The sequence below is a fragment of the Hemicordylus capensis genome, chromosome 2 (assembly GCF_027244095.1).
Source record: "Hemicordylus capensis ecotype Gifberg chromosome 2, rHemCap1.1.pri, whole genome shotgun sequence".
In the NCBI taxonomy this organism is placed as follows: domain Eukaryota; kingdom Metazoa; phylum Chordata; class Lepidosauria; order Squamata; family Cordylidae; genus Hemicordylus; species Hemicordylus capensis.
In genome coordinates this window covers 182124099-182141312 of record NC_069658.1, presented here as the reverse complement: position 1 = coordinate 182141312, position 17214 = coordinate 182124099, and the positions used below count along the sequence as shown (strand labels likewise).

The following is a 17214-nucleotide window of genomic DNA, read 5'->3' as shown; positions in this document are numbered from 1 at the left end:
TTGGTGTTTTTTTTTAGACTAAGTTTATATATCTCCAGGTTCTAGATAGAACTCAGTCCACAGTTTGGTCTTCAGTTCCTTGTCACCTCAGACAAGAACCGATGTACATTTATCCATCATGTGTTTTAAAAACTGATTTTCATTTCTAAACCATTATTTATTTAATACTGGCCCTTTAAAATAGAGAAGAAACTGACAGCATCCCAAAGAGGCAAGTCACAGAATTAAAATGTACATACACATGGAGTTTGCCTATATTATGGGTTTTCCCTAGGTCAGCACTGAGTTGATGACGACAATGACAACTTAGTAGGCAATAACAGCAAAACACACACACACTCAACATGGGGAATGATTAGGAAAGGGATTGAAAATAAAATAAACTTCATGGAGGAGAGGTCTATCAACGGCTACTGGTCGGAGGGCTATAGGCCATCTCCAGCCTCAAAGGCAGGATGAGTACCAGTTGCAGGGGAGTAACCACAGGAGAGAGGGCATGCCCTCAATTCCTGCCTGTAGGCTTCCAGAGGCATCTGGTGGGCCACTGTGTGAAACAGGATGCTGGACTGGATGGGCCGCCTTGGGCCTGATCCAGCAGGGCTGTTCTTATGTTCTTATCACAATGCTTTTATTTCTATGTACAGTATTTACCTGAATAGCAAATGACTCTGAAAATATATGGTAAATACGTGTTAAATACAGCTTCTACCTGTATTTACCCAAAAAGAAGATGACTCTGATTTTAACACAATCCCCCTGATCTCTAACATCAAAGAGCGGGGAGGGGGGTGTCTAATCTTGGATTCAGGTAAATAGAGTAATCTATTATGTCTACTATTTTAGCCAATATAGATTATTCGGTCCAACATCTCTATTATTTTGTCCGCATTTGTGTGCAGTTCTAGTGGTCCTATCTCAAAATATCTAGGAAGATTTAGAAAGGAACAACTTTCTTATGTTCCTATTAAGAGGAGTTTTGATAACTTCATGGAGGAGAGGTCTATCAATGGCTACTGGTTGGAGGGCTATAGGCCATCTCCAGCCTCAAAGGCAGGATGAGTACCAGTTGCAGGGGAGTAACCACAGGAGAGAGGGCATGCCCTCAATTCCTGCCTGTAGGCTTCCAGAGGCATCTGGTAGGCCACTGTGTGAAACAGGATGCTGGACTAGATGGGCCTTGGGCCTGATCCAGCAGGGCTGTTCTTATGTTCTTAACCAAGGGACCAGGAGCATTTCCGGATGGGGCTTTTAGCATGCTTCTCCTCCAGAATAGAGGGTGTGCGTTCACATATCAGCCAGATTTACCCTGAAGTCCCTGCAAGCTACTGGGGAACATTCCACACACAAGTTGAGTTTTTCATTAGACACTGGAATGTAGCCCAATTTATGTCCGGGGTAAAAAAAGTCCACTTTTTGTGTCAGTTTTTTGGGCAAATTCAAACTCACAGTAAAGCCTCACAGTAAAATTGAGGTAAAGCCTGCTGTCTGAAAATGTTCCAGGGAACTGGAGCAGCTTTCCTATGAGGAAACACTACAACATTTGGAGCTTTTTCATTTACAAAACAACAACAACTACTACTACTACTACTACAACTAGTAAGAGGAGATGCAACAGAGGGTTATAAAATAATGAAGAGTGTAATAATAGAAGTAGACTCAGAGAAAATATTATCCTCCTCTTGTAAACAAAGACTTTAGAGTTATGCTAGGGTATCTCAAACTTGAGTGCTCAGATGTTGTTGGAGTACAATCCCCTTCAACCATTATGGCTGGGGATGATGGGAGTTGTAGTTCAAAAAGATCTGAGGACCCATGATTAAAAGTCTCTGGATTACCCAATAAAATTGAAGGGGAGTTAATACAGGATTGACAAAAGGAAGTATATTACACAGTGCTTAAGTAAGTTCTAGAAACCACTGCCACAAAATGTGGTAATAATCACTAGTTTAGATGAGGAGCCTATTTAAAGCCTATTATATAAAAGCCTATTTTATATCCTGTCTGTCCCTTTCAACCTGGAGGAGTTTCAAGCAGTTAACAGAACACAAGGATCAAAGCAGAATAAAAATAAAACAGTAGTGCACAAACAAATAATAAAAAAGAGCAACAGTAAAACCCACAGGACTTAAAAGCTTACTGGATAAAAACATTTTTAGCTGGCAATTAAGTACTTTCCAAAATGGAATGAACTGAATCTCCTGTGGCAGGCAGTCCTACATGCTGGGTGCCACCACAGAAGAGGCCCTTTCCCGTGTCACCATCAAAAAAAGCAAAAGGCAACAGTAGGGGGCAGGCAAACCTAAGGCAAATTGGGGCTTTAACTACAACAACCAGCACCTTGAACTGCACCCATAAACAAATCAGGAATCAATGCAGCTGCTACAGTAGTTGCATGGCATGGTCTTGAAATCTGGATCTGTCAATACCCTGGTCACAGCATTCTGTACCCACTGACGTTTCTGAATGTTTTTCAAGGGCAGCTCCATGAGAACAATGCTCCAGTAATCCAGTCTTGATGTAACCGGTGCATGGGCGACAGCTGCCAGGTCTAGGAATGAATGCTATTAACACATGAGCCAAAGCTGGGCAAATGCACTCCAGGCCACAGCAGACTCCTGGACCTTCAGAAGTGGAGCTGGATCCAGGAGCACTCCCAAACTCTGAACCTGGTCCTTCAGGGGAGTAAAACCCCATACAGAACAGGATGGTAGATTGCCACATCAGCAGACCTCCTGACCACAAGGAATTCCATCTCATCTGGACTTAAAATTCAGCTTGTTTGTTCGCATCCAGCCCATCACTGACTCAGATAATGGTTTAGGATTATCAACAGCCTCTCGAGCCTGCAATGATGAGGTGAAACAGAGCTGCATCTTAGCTACATATTGATGGCAGCAAACTTCAAATCTCTGGCTGATCTCCCAGTGGTTGCATGTAGATGCTGAATAGCATAGAAGGCAAGATGAGGCAAATTAATGGAAGACAGATTTAGCAATGATCTTTGAGCCATGATAGCTAAATGGGGCCTCCATGTTCAGAGGCTGCATACCTCTGATTGCCAGGTAATGGAGGACATACAGTGGAGAGAGTTGTTGCCTTCATGATCGACTTGTGGGCTTCCCAACAGTATGTCTGCCCGCTGTGGGATGGAGCCTTGTGCCAGTTCAGCTTGGATCTTCTCATACTTTTAGGGATCCAGAGGATCCAACAGATTTTAGAACTGCAGCTGCAGATTGCAGGTATTTTCAATAAATACCAGGCAAATGCCCTGGAAGCTGTATTTGCCTCAGTTCATATTGCACTGCTTTGGAGAACAGCAAACATTCTCTGCACCTGAACACTTTATCAGGTCTTTATCAGGTCTTTATCAGGTCTTTGGTCCAACTAGCTATGGCATCTTGCCCCCCCCCCAAATGACACTACTGGTTCTCTACCATCACGGTCACATGAGGAACAAGCAATCTTGCATTTTAACAGGCTCTCCTACCCCAAAAGACCTCAGCTCAGTGCATTCCTCTGGAGTGTCAGAAACTGCATGCAACAAAACAGGAATACTTCTCTGCCATTTCCAGTCCAAGATGCAGCAGCATCTGGGGTGGGGTATTGCAACAGTTCATCCATACCACCACCACCACCGTGCTATGGTGCAAAGCAAAGGAAAGTGTACATACAAAGCTGCCTTATGGAGTCAGACCATTCATCTAGTGCAGAACTGTGCACTCTGACTGACAACATCTCTCAAAGGCTCCAGACAGAGATCTTGCCCAGCTCTGCTGCCTGGCATCCTTTTAACTCCCAGCTGCACAACTTCAGGCCTCCAGCTGTTGTTGGACTACAACTTCCACCACCCTCAGTGTGGTCCAACAACTGGAGGGACGAAGTTGTGCAGCCCTGTTTTAACTGGAGGAGTAGAGGACTGACCCTAGGACCTTCTGCATATTTATGTATATTTGTCATATTTCTAAACGGCCTGACATACAAATCTTCAGGCAGCGCCCAACCATTTAACACACAATCAAAATAAAACCACTAGAATTACAGCTTAGTTTAAAAAAAAATTATAAACATGAAATACAATTAAAACAGAGGGTTTTTCATTTTTATTTTTAGCAGAAAGCCTGAAAAAATAGGTATGTTTTCATGATTTTTTTTAAAGACAGCCAGAGATGCAGAAATGCTTATATTGGAAGGAAGTGCATTCCAAAGCCCTGGGGAACCCACACAAAAGGCCTGATTCCATGTCCCCACCAGACGAGCCAATGGCAACTGTAACGACCTCCCCACATGGCCCACCATGTGAGATCCTCACATGTTCTCAGTAGGTGACGGGATTCATGACAGAGAAGGCACTCTCTTATTTATTAGCTGCCCAGAGAACAATTTGTTATGGGGTAGCTAACAAATAAAGTTGTTTATATACTTATTATTAAATAATAATAATAATAATTATTATTATTATTATTATCATCATCATCTATTATTATTTACATTTTATATCCCGCTCTTCCTCCAAGAAGCCCAGAGCGGTGTACTACATACTTAAATTTCTCCTCACAACAACCCTGTGAAGTAGGTTAGGCTGAGAGAGAAGTGACTGGCCCAGCATCACACGCACACACACACCCCCCTTTATATATAAAAATAAGTACCCTGGACTCAAGCTGTTAAGGGTTCTGTAGTTAAAAAGCAGCACTTTGTATTTCACTCTGAATCATATGCTCTGTGTCTGACCAAAAAAACAGATTTGGGAACCAGAGGTATCTATTGGAAACAGACTCCAGGAGGGACATCAGGGAGCGATTAAGGTTATGAATACCTTAAGGCTAGTGGGAGAGAAGGGCTAGAATGGAGGGCCTACATTTCTGGAATGGGAGCAGCCCTAAATTATGGCCAAAATATTTGAGGGTCTAAGCTACAGCCTTATTAGTCCACACAGGTTAATCTGGCCCTAGTGACAACACAAACTCAGGGTCAAGAAATGAAACGGACTGGCAAAGCTGACAAGACAATCAAAAACTTCTGTTTCACACAAAAGACTAAAAGGAGCCATCAGCTCATAATGTTGTGACGGCCACTAACTCAGATCGAAACTACATGAGACATCAAGATGCAAATCTTTTGCTTGTATCTTCTCCTCAGCAAGCGGGAAAGTAAGCAGTCGGATGGCCGCTGTGCTATTTTCAGCAGAAAAATGGCCAGAGGCAAGTTAATCCGTGCCCCCTCACCTCACCAGTCCTCCATTCAAGATTGCAGCCTCACATGGTTGCTTTTGTTTTAAACCCCCATGACCACCAACCACACTGAGGCAACTGTGTGTACTATGTAGTTTCAATTTCAGATGGCTTTTAAAGGTATTCAGACAAATGAGTTGTGGATAAACCTACAATGGCTAGCCCTAAGAGCCAAGATATTCAGTAGTGGTATATCTATACTTTTAATTATCAGATGCCAAGAATGAGAACAGATCACAGGGGTTAGTTGTGTCCATAACACCCTGCTTGTTAGTTCCCCAACAGCTACTGAGCTGGCTTCCTTAGAGGCAGAATGCCGGACTAGGCACATCTTTGGCCACATCCAGCTGTACACTTCTCTTAGGAGTCTGGGAGCAGGGGCTGGATGTAAAACTGGGTACCCTGGGGGAGAACTCAGCCCTGAAAACTATAGGCCGGCTTGCTGTGCTTGAAGAAATCATGATCACACCCAGAGCTTGTGGCCTCCCTGTGGTGTCCAAACGCTGCATTTGTGCTTAGGTTTCCGAATCTCAGACAGCCCTGTGAATTTCTGATTATAGCCACACAGCTGATTAAAACGGCTGACTCACTACTATGTGTGAATAGCGCAGGATAAGAGGGTTGCAAGAGAAGCCCAGGGTGGTCCTGTGGCCTGCATTCGGGTTTTCGATTCAGATCCAAATCTCTACTCAAGCCTGCTTGGTACTTTATACAACACTGCAGAAATACTGGTGTCTGACCAGAATTTTCTGTGGTAAACATAGATATATGTTATGAAAAGAGAGGCAGACATTTCCAAACACAGAGGAGACTTGCAGCTCCCTGATCCGTGCCCACGTGCAGGGGCAGCCCAAAGTTCTGGGGTGCCAGAGGTGAGGTTTCAAATGCTGTCTTGCCCCACATCCCTGGAAGGGCCAGACCCCTTTCAAAACCAACTCTGGCAGACTTTGAAAGTGGCATGGGGGTGGGGGTCAGAGAGGAGGAAAAATGGTTGGAGATACAGCTCCAGGAGCATCAACTCTTTACACCTTCTATCCTATTGACCACTAGGGCACTGAGAATAGAGAGAGTAAGCAAGGGTCTTCCTCTTTGTTTCCCCACTCTTGATGTCTCTTCCTCTGCTCTGGCTTCTGATTGGTAGACTGGGACTCTCAGGTCTCCCGCTCCTCTTCCTACCTGCTTGTTGCATTTTACTCTTCCTTTCTTCTTTGTTCTGCTTTTGCACTATGAAGACATAAAGCTCAGGGACACCGGCTTTCTGTCCAAGTATGTAACTCCAAGTATGTAAACCTTTACAAGTATTTAGACCTTAAATGTTTGTCTCAAGATATGCTTAATGGGCTTGGTTCTTCCCACACACGCTTGCTCTGTAATAACTGGCTTATAATGGTTATGGGCCCATTGAAATCCCTTCCCTACAATAGGGTTATAGGTCCAGAGCATGAGAGAACTGCCCGTGTAATTTAAATAGTTGCACTTGAAAGAGGAAGCAGAGGAAAGCTTTCAGTATGGAGATGGGACATGGCCAGCTCTTCAGTCCTCATGATATTTGAAAGGTTTTTGAGGAGTGTGAGGAAGGGAGGGCAGCATTCGCTCTTCCTCCTGTGCGACTTGCAAAGCTTAAAAGGGTCAGAATCATCAGATCAAATCCGATGGAGGAGGCAGTGGGCATCTTGCTGCGCTACTGATAACCCCAGTAATCTACTGCCTGAGGCAACCTCCTCATCTTGCCTCATGAAAGGACTGCCCCATCCTTTCATATTTTATGTGGTAATTGTGAGCCACACCTAAGCACGCAAGCCAAATCAAATCAATAAATAAGAAGTAAGAAACACTTGGTTCGAATCTCACCTCATCCAAACTCAGGTGGCGAAGGCATGACACACACTCTCAGCCTCAGCCACATAACTGCAACAGGGAAATGGCAATATTGGCCTATTGTATAGAGTCGTTTTAAGAGTCACCAAGGTAATGAGAAGCACTTTGAGCACTTAAAACACACTTTATCAGGGGTTCTCAATCCTAGGTCCCCAGCTGTTGTTGCACCACAGCACCCATCATCCCCAGCCACAAGGCCACTGTGACTGGGGATAATGGGAGTTGTTGTCCACCAGCATCTGGGGATCCAAGTTTGAGAACCCCTGCGCTGTCTGCATCTTAGGTACATTACTGTGGCACACACTGCTAGAGAGCCCCAGGCAAGCGTTACTGGCCCAGTTACTGGCGTCACAATCTGCTTTCCCAGTCTGTAAAATGGGGCCATTGGTTTGAGGACTGTAAAACTCAATGCAAAAACAGTCCACAAGTGGAGGCAGAAGATTTTCCTACTTTGAATGAATCTAACAGAAAGAGGAGAGCTGGTCTTGGGACAGCAAGCATGAATTGTATCCTTTGCTAAGCAAGGTCTGCCCTGGTTTGCATAGGAAAAGGAAACCACATGTGTGTGAGCACTGCAAGATATTACCCTGAGGAGATGGAGCCGCTCTGGGAAGAGTATCTGATACTTGCATGCAGAAAGTCCCAAATTCCCTCCCTGGCACCTCCAAGATAGGACTGAGAGGGACTCCAGCCTGTAACCTTGGAGAAGCCACTGCCAGTCTGTGAGGACAATGCTGAGCTAGATGGACCAGTGGTCTGACTCTTCATAACATAGGCATCTTCCTATGTTCCTAACTCCAACAGCTCAACATGTTTCAGGCCACAGACAACCTTTCATTGGGGAACTGTGTGTGTTAAGAGAATAAATGCACCGAATGAAGAGGAGAAGTTCCCCTTTTAAAATCAAGCTTTATTCTGAGGGGTGTGTGTGTGTGTGTGTGTGTGTGTGTAGAAGATAACAGACAGGGGCATAGGAAGCTTGCTGGTGGTTGGGGTACAAACATGCTCTGGTGGCCCAGGGGGCATGGCCAGTATTGGGAGCACTGAATGAAGTGAAGTGCTGACTGGAAAGAATCAGGAATGGAGCTGAGCAGCCCCACTCCCAACATTGGCCACGCCCCCTGTGTCTGACCAGCATGGGGGTGTGGCCACCACCAGGAGGAGGGGCTGCTTGGCCCTTCTTCTGATCCTCCTCAGTCAGTCATTCAAGTGCTGACTGGGTGGGGGTTTATTTCTCTGTCTCACTGGGAATGAGGCAGGGAAAGACACCCAGCCAGCCAGCACTTGAATGAAGCACCGGCTGGCCAGGAGATGGGCACACTTCGTGCTCCCAGCCAGTGATTGCTTCATTCACCGGCTGTCTGGGTGTGGGAGGGGGCAACTTTCCCAGACCTTGGTGATCCCCCCTTGTCCAACAGTGGCTACGCCCCTGAAAGGTCTTCTCACAATATGCAAAAGTTTGTTTGTTTAAGTAAAAAAGATACTGTTCATTCCAAGTATATATTATCTTCACACACACAGTTCCCCTGATGAAAGGCTGCCTGTAGCCCAAAGTCTGTTGGAGCGGATTTGCTTGTTTTGAATAAGTCTTTCTGTCCCCACTTATGGACTGTTTTTGTCCCACACTCATTTTGGGAGCTTCCCTCATGCTGGACCTGCATGAGCTGGTCCAGCATGAGGGAAGCTGGACCAGCTGTCTTTCACAGCAAGAACAAAAATCTATATGAGAAAACACTGTCCCACGAGTACCCCTTAACTCCCTCCTATATCCAATCCAAGATGCAGCAGAATGGCTGCCATTCATTCCTATGGAGAAAAGTCAAACACTGCATGCTAAGCAAGACTCCATGGCAGTGATGGCAAAACTTGCCCTTCACTCCTAACCCTGGGTGGTCTGGCCTTGTGCTAAATATACAGAGATGCTCTGTGCACCCTGCCACAGCTGTCCTTGCAATAGACAGATCTCCTCACCACATACATACAGACAGACACGCCCACTGGTACTTTACTGACTGAAATGTTAATAATAACTAACTGAAATGTTAACACTGCACATCAATGAATGCTGTTGTATGTGACCCCCCCATACAATGAAAGGGATTTTTTGCCGCCTGTGTGGGGCATGCACAAGAGAAGTCCAGATTGGGGATGTGGCATGAAGGGCAAGGGTAAGTGCATCAAAAGTGGAAGAAAGGCTGGCAGGCAACAGCCTAGGAGAGAGAAAACAGTGGATGGAGGGAGAATCAGGCAGACAGGGGGAAGAATAGGGCATCCCAGGGGAGGAAGGAGTGATTGAGGGAGGGAGTGGCAGTTTTACAGACAGAGGGGGGGACTGATCTGCTGCAAACGAGAAAGGGATGGGGGAATACGTGGAGGCAACTCTCAGTACTGGAAAACGGGGCCGGAGGGCGCCTAATAGAGAGGAGTGGAGGGCGAGCGAGCGAGCGTGTGGAAGGGGAGGGAAGAACCTGGCTGCTGACAAAGAGAGCGCGCGCGCCAGAGGCACTCCTGAGTAACCGGGGAAAAGGGAACGTGGCCGTCTCCGGGGAGGGAAGGAGGGAGAGCTGGAGGAGAGGTAGAGATACCCGCAGCAGGCAGGGAGGAGCGGGGCGGGCTGGGGGACAGAGCAGAGCGCAAGGCAAAGCTTGGCGAGGACAGAAAGCCACCAGATCTGGCTGGCTTTGGGAGCAGGAGGCACTTTGGCCGAGCGAAGAAGCAAAGTTTTGCGGAGCACGCAAGAGGCAGCAACGGGGGGAGGCGAGCGGTGCCTTCGGGAAACCGGCCTCTGGACTCACCTCGGGGCTGACGGGGCGCCTCGGCTTGTTCCCCGGGTGGCGGCAGTAGCGACGGCGCGAGCGGCTCTCAGCCTGCTGTTGCAGCCTGAGCGACGGCAACAGCGGGAGGCAGACGGGCCGAGCAGCGCTGGCGCAGAGCCTCCATCGCGTCCGTCTGCCCGCCCAGCCGTCAATGCGATCCAGCTGTACGCTGCCAGGGTTGGCGGGCCACGTTTCCTCCGGTAGGGGGCGCTCCTCGACCTCCCCCGCTGTTGCCCGCCCCCTCTCCAAATCCGGCTCTCAGCTGGACCCCGGGAGAACGTCGTAGGACATGGTCAGTGTGCTCTCTAATTTTTTTCATCTGTGTGCGGAGTAACGAATAAGTTTTGTTCTGGGCGGCAGTATCAAGGCAGTGTGTGCACACATATATTCGGAATGGGACCTTCCTGATTCAACCTGAGCGGAATCTAAAATTAATTGAGTGGACATAAAATAATGTGTTTGTGTTTTTTTCTTACTCTTCTTTGAGTAAGATCCCCACAAATACTGCCTGCAAAACTGAATTATTGATTTTGCACAGCACCCTCAGTGTACATGGGGCTTTATAGCGTAACAAAAGCAAAAACCAACCTACCGAACTAGTTCCCTGCCCCAAGGAGCTTACAATCTAAATTTCTACCCCGCGGAGAGACCATAGAGTGAGGGAAGGGAAGAAAAAGGCAAAGGTAGTGAGCTACTGAAGGGATTAATGTGAGTACGGTTATATGATAGATTCTTGTAACAAGAGGGGATCACGACTTTTTAAAGGGCCTTTTTGCATGGGCACTGTTTGGAAATTACTGTTCTTCATCAAGTTGTTCTTTAAATTGCAGAGAGCATTGCAACTTTTATCGTGTCAGCCTTTTCACTGCAGTCCTATATTACCATTAACAGAGAGGGAACTAAATTGAAATGATCTTCACACACAGCATTTCAAAGTTGCTCAAACAACCATCCTGAGAATTTCAGATGACAAAAGCAACATACTTCCAAGTAATCTGCAAGACGTCACTCCATTTGCAACTTAGATTGTCAGTTGACCAGCGGGGGAAAGGATGCTTTGGCCTGCTTATGTGTCTTTAACGTTTTTAAATACAGGGAAGTGGTTAAAACCCACATTCTCTTCTGTGAGAAGAAATTTCTCATAACACAGCAAAAAATGTGCATTCAAGCTTTTATCACATTTTAGAATCTTTGACTTGTGTCACCTTTAATGAGCCATTTAATGCCTTTGACTACCTCATGTCTCTGAATTGCACCCACACAAGCCCCCTGCACCAGTTAGCTCCTGTATCACCCATTCCCAACCCAAATAAATTGCCCCCCCCCACGAATCAGGGACTGTTGCTGACATCCTGACTACTGAAGCATCCACGCTTCGAGCAGCTGCAGGGACTCCGTGAGAGCCTGTGTGCTGCCCTGCGACAAATTACAATTCTGAGTGTAATAACTGTGCAAGAGTGCTAATATTGGGGGTGCTCTCCTATTCTCTGGAATCAAGGCCATGTTTCCACTTCGACAGAGTGCTTCTGGAGCACAGGGGGGACTGCTTCAAAATATTAACTCACACAATTGTGCTCATAATTCAGAATGCGACAGAGCAGGGTGTGGGGATGCCACTGCACCCCTGCAGCTGCTGGAACCAGTGCCTTTCGTTAAACCAAGAAAGAGGGTTTAATTTGAGTCAGGCTCACCTGGGTTTAGGACCAGAACCTGTTGGAATTGTACAGCTTAATTACACAATTATTATTAAAGATAATTATATTGTGACTTTCAACAACAAAAAGTTCTCAAAATTCTTTGTATAGCAAAAGGATGCAAAGATGGCTCCCTGTCCCAAAAGGACCCATAATCTAAAGAGAAATAAAATGGAGACACCAGCAACAGTCAACGGAGAGATGTGGGGCTGGGGTGAATAGGAACAGTTGTACTCTCCCGGCAAATATAAAAGGACCATCACTTGAAAAGATGCTGCTTATCCAGTTAACAAAGGTAAACATGACCTCTGAACATTAACAATAAAGTTAAGGTAAAGTTGTGCTGACAAATCAGTGTCAACTCCTGGCAACCACATAGCCATGTGGTTTTCTTTGGTAGAATACAGGAGGGGTTTACCATTGCCATCTCCAGCGCACTAAGAGATGATGTCTTTCAGCATCTTCCTAGATCGCTGCTGCCTGATATAGGTGTTTTCCATAGACGGGGGAAAATGCCAGTGGAGATTTGAACCAGCAACCTCTTGCTCCCAAGGCAAGTTACTTCCCCGCTGCGCCATTAGGTGTCTGAACATTAATAATAATGATAATAAAATAAATAAAATAATAATTATTATAATATAATATAATATAATATAATATAATATAATATAATATAATAAATAATAAGACTTAGTTAATTGCCCCATAACGAATTGCTCTGTGGGCAGCTCACAAATATTAAGAACATTAATAACAATAAAGCTAATGATAATAATAATACATGGCTCTGTCACTGTAGATACTGCTTTACAAAGTATGAGAAGATATGTCCCTGTCCCAAGGAGCTTACAATCTGTAAACAAACACAAGACAGCAGAGGAAGCTGAGCAAAATAGGTTGGTGGTAAGCAGGGGAAGAATATAATTAAACATACTTAGGCTAAGTTCTACTGGCATATGAGGAGTAGGAAGTTGTAGCCTTGATGGAAGAAAGGGGTTTTGAGAAGTTTGCAACTACAAACAAACAAACAAACAAGGAAACCTGTATTAAAGTTTCACCCACTTCAGGGAACAGACATTGACTAATGGGTAATTCATCACTAATCCCTAACCACAATGAAAGCAATAAAACCGGTAAAACCTGCAAGTGGGAAGCTTTTGATTAAAGGCACAGTAAGCCCTTAAAACTTCAGTTGTGTTGTAGTTGTCTACATTGGAAAGGCTGGCTGTGCAACTGTGTTACACTGCCCCCCTCCCCCAAATCACCACAAGTCAAGTCTGAAAAAACATAGGAGGGTCACGCACAAAACACTGGAATGCAATAGACTAACAATGACATTGCCTGGGTTCTCCTTAAAAAGTGAATAAACAAATGATGGCAGCACTAAAGAAAGTGGCTAGTGCTAAAGCAACTGAGGAGAACAGCTTCCAAAGGAGGGGGTGGAATCAGGAGGGTAGTAGGGGTGTGCACGGAACCAGCTGGCCCGTTCCGAGTCCGAACGGGACCCTCTCCCTCTGCTCAATAAAGAGAATCACCACTTTAAAAAGGGATGCCACTGCCCACCCACCTGAATAAATTAATCCAGTTTTGGTGGGCACTGTACCACCCTGCACCACAGTCTACCAGTCAGCTAGCCAAGTTTTTGGGGGGCATGCCTTGCTCTGTTTTTCTCTCTCTCCCATCTTAACAAATGAACAGCTGTTAATGGCTCAAGTGAAACCATTTTTGGCTGGAGGGGCACCAAAGTCAAACCTAGGGCACCAAAATCCCTGGGGCCAACTCTGAAGGAAGCTGTGCTGGTGTTCTTTCCCCCCCTTTTATTTGTTAAAAATCTGCATAAACCTTCTTGCACTTAAATGGTGGTGCAGAGGAATGCTCAGCCACTAAGAAATATATACTTTTTTTTTTTTTAAGCATTTTTGAAAGTCTGGGAGAGAGCAATGAGATAAATTGAACCGTGTCAAACTTCAGATGTAATAATCACTAGAAGTGCACAATCACTGTGGGGAGAGTTGTATTGTGGAGGTGTTTGGGGTTCATAGATGTGCTTTTGCAGCCATGCTCTGAGTCAAACATTCCTTAAAAAGGAAGTTAAGGCCACATCACACCAATTCCAGAAAGTGGTCCCCCTGCCCCCGCTCCCCACCCAAAGATAGTTAATTCACCATGTGTTATTGCCAAGGGCTAGTGCACATACATCATTGTGTGAAACTCCCTCATGGCCCCCAAAGTGGGAAGTTTTAAAATGTAAGATGAACAGCTGCAACATGACATGTATCTGTGCAGATCTGGAGGCAATGGTGTGAGTCCGGGACTGGCGTCTGCATCAAAGATAGCTAGAGAAAAGGGACAGGAAAGCACCGGTTTCTCTGTAAGCAGGGACTTTATGAAACTGCCATGACATGGACTATATTTATAAATATGAAAAAGGGACTTCCAGGAAATATAAACATTTGACAGATGATGAGCATGACTCCAAACCTCTCTGTTCAATTCAGGTTTTCTCCCAATAAACTTTTTCTAGGCAACAGAACATTAAACGGGCAGAGCTTTAGATGTGGTCCTTCTGGCACTGGATGTGTGATATATACCTATTCTTCTAGCCGTGAGGCATATCTCCAATATTAGTTCCTGCTCTGAAAGCACTGTACCCTTGCTAACTGGATAAAGAGACACTTTTCCAAGTCGTGATTCTCTTTATATTAGCAGGGGAAGAGCAACTAGCCATATTCAACTCCGGCACAGTATCTCTTCAGTTATTGCTGCTGTTGTCTACCTTGTGTATCTTTTAGATTGTGATTCCTTTCGGGAGAGGAGACCTTCTTATTCTTCTATGTAAACTTCTAGGGACTTTTACACACATGGCCAGAATGGAGGGTGCGAGTCCACATATCAGCTGGATTTACCCCGAAGTCCCTGCGAGCTATCAGGGACCAGTACACACCCCATTCTGCTTTCCCCCAAATTAATACTGCACATTCTAGCTTGGCCTGAATTATGTCCAGGGTTAAAAAAAATCCTATTTGTGGCAGCTTTTTTGCGGGGGGGGGGGACACCAAGCTTTCTGGTATGCCCCACTGCTTCTCCCGTGATGTGTAGAGGGGCCATTGCCAGTAATTTGGCTTTCTTCAAAATTTGCACTTTCGCAAGGCTAAATGGAGGGGAGTTTGACAGCTGTGTTGGGTATGGTCTGCTCTTTGAGTGATTTGCAATTGTTGTGGCAGATTGTTGACATTCTGTGGAGGGAGTCCAGAAGGGGAGGGAGAAATTCCTGAGCGAAACACAAGCCTTGCTAGTGCTGCTAGTCTTTTGTCTACTTTTAATTCATATATGAGTCTCTGGCTTCATCTTATTGAAGTCTGGTCACCATAGGAACATAGGCTTTACATATGCAGATGTTGTTGGAGGATGGCTGGAACTTCAGTGGAGACTACAGGTTCGATGTAAACTGAGCCCTTTGTGTCTGAGCAGATTCCATGAGGATGCATTTTTCTTCATCACAGAGAGAAAGCAATGATTTCTATTTTCAACTTCCATGGCCTCTTAAATGGTCTAGAGTGGAGTGGGGGGGAACATGAGGTGATTAAGGCAGTCACAAAGGCAAGTTCATTATAAAAATCAGCAAAGATTTGGGTCAGATTCGGCAGGTTCGGGTTAAGTGTTCTGTTGTTTGATCCAGCTGCTTGGCAACTTGTCTTGCAGGTCTTCCACAACTAGCTGTTGAACTCTCTCTCTCTCTCTCTCTCTCTCTCTCTCTCTCTCACACACACACACACACACACACACACACACACACACACACAAGGTCTCTCGCCTCCTCCTCTGGGATGTGACTGGCTGGAGGAAAAACCCGGAGCAAGCTTTGGGAATGCACACAGGGAAAAGATCCACAGGGAATGCTGACAAGAACTGACCCTACGTGAACAGCTCATCTAATCATCCGAATTAAACTGCTGCGAATCTACTCCAAAGCAGATTCGCTCTTTGGATACCCTGAAGCATTAAGCCATGTCTGAACATCTCCTAGGAAAACATTTCATCAAAAAGCAATATAATAATATATGTACCAGGGGTGTAGCTATAATTTGGCAGACGGTTTCAAAGAACCCGGGGCCCCCAGCTCCACTCCACTCCTCCCTATTTCTTCATTATCTTCCTCACTCTGAGGGGCCACCAATGAGAAGGGCGAGCACGTCCCCCTCTCCCCTAGCTATGCCCCTAATATGTCCCCTCTCATACACTTCCTTGGAATCATGTCTATAGCTGGTCACCGTTGCTGGGAGTGGGAGCAGTTGGGAATCTCCTATATTAGTTTCACATCCTCAATCATTAAGGGAGCTTAAAGTACATACAGCTGCAATTGTTTCCCTTCAGCTCTTGCTGCCCTTGCCTCTCCTGTTCTTTCATTCTGTCTGGCTGAAGGCAGAGGATGGTTTTGAAGAGGGTTGCAGATCAAACTATTAGCTTTCCGGCTGCAAAAACAAACAAAAAAACCACACACACACACACACACACCACAAGGGAACTCAACTGCAGCCACATGAGATCAAAGCAAGCCTTCACATACAAAACAGTACTCACTATGAAGGTATGGAGTAAAATAAATAAGCTGAACATTACTTGAAAATGAATACCTAGCATTATTTATGCTCCAACAAGGTTACTAGTCTCATTCATTAAGATTATTGTTTTCTCTTTTTACTGTGTATATTCTGTGTATATTGATGTTTGATCTAAGATCGTAAATAAACAACAACAACACATTATTCAAACAGATCAGTGCAATGTTTTCCCACTTTATTTGTGGCACAGATGGAATACCAAGAATCAGTTATGAGGAATTACAAATGCCTGTGGGAAAAAGAGAAGGAGGTTCAACCTTCCCCATGGTTTAACCTTTACTTGCTTCCACAAAATACTGGACAATGAATCTAAGTGTCCCTTTATGAAGATGGGCTAATAATTAGGGATGTGCACGAAGAGGTTTGGAGGCCCTTTTACAGACCTCCAAAACAGTTCGAAAGTCTGGTGGTTTGGCCAGTTTGAAGGTGTACCTTCTTGCTGCCCCAGTACGCATCGGAACGGAAGTACCTGGAAGAGCCTGGTTTGTGTGTTGCGTTCATGCGCGTCACAACATGCACACGCACACGGGGCACTTCCATGTACTTCTGGCCCGATGCGCACTGGGGCAGCAAGGAGGTACACTGCTGCCCTGTGGGACTGTTTTAAACCACAGAGCCAGCGGGGGAAATGCAGCAGGGGACTTTGGATTTAATTCTGAGTGGTGCCAGCCCAAGACCTGGTGCAAGATGTCAGAGTTGCAGAACCATTGGGTAGCAGTGACTATAGTGTGATCCAATACAGCATATATGCAAATAGAGAATTGTTAAGGAAGTCCAACCCAGATGCGTTGGACTTCAGAAGAGGAAACTTCTCAAACATGAGGGGACTGCTAAGAAGAAAGTTGAAAGGGAAAGTCAGGATGATGAAATCACTCCAGAAAGCATGGAACTTATTTAAAACCACAGTACTAGAAGCACAGTTGGAAAGTATACCAAGAATGAGAATAGGTACCACCAAGTTCAGGAGGACGCC

The 17214-nt window shown here is 45.4% G+C and overlaps 1 protein-coding gene across 1 annotated transcript in view; it reads right to left on the bottom strand.

The window, feature by feature from the left end:
• S1PR2 (sphingosine-1-phosphate receptor 2) overlaps nt 1-9979 on the bottom strand; it is an 88080-nt gene extending 78101 nt beyond the window's left edge. Inside the window, exon 1 of the mRNA XM_053302770.1 lies at nt 9905-9979. The gene's annotated coding sequence lies outside the window, so the exon portion shown is untranslated. The remainder of the gene's footprint in view (nt 1-9904) is intronic.
• Between the last annotated feature and the right edge of the window lie 7235 nt (nt 9980-17214).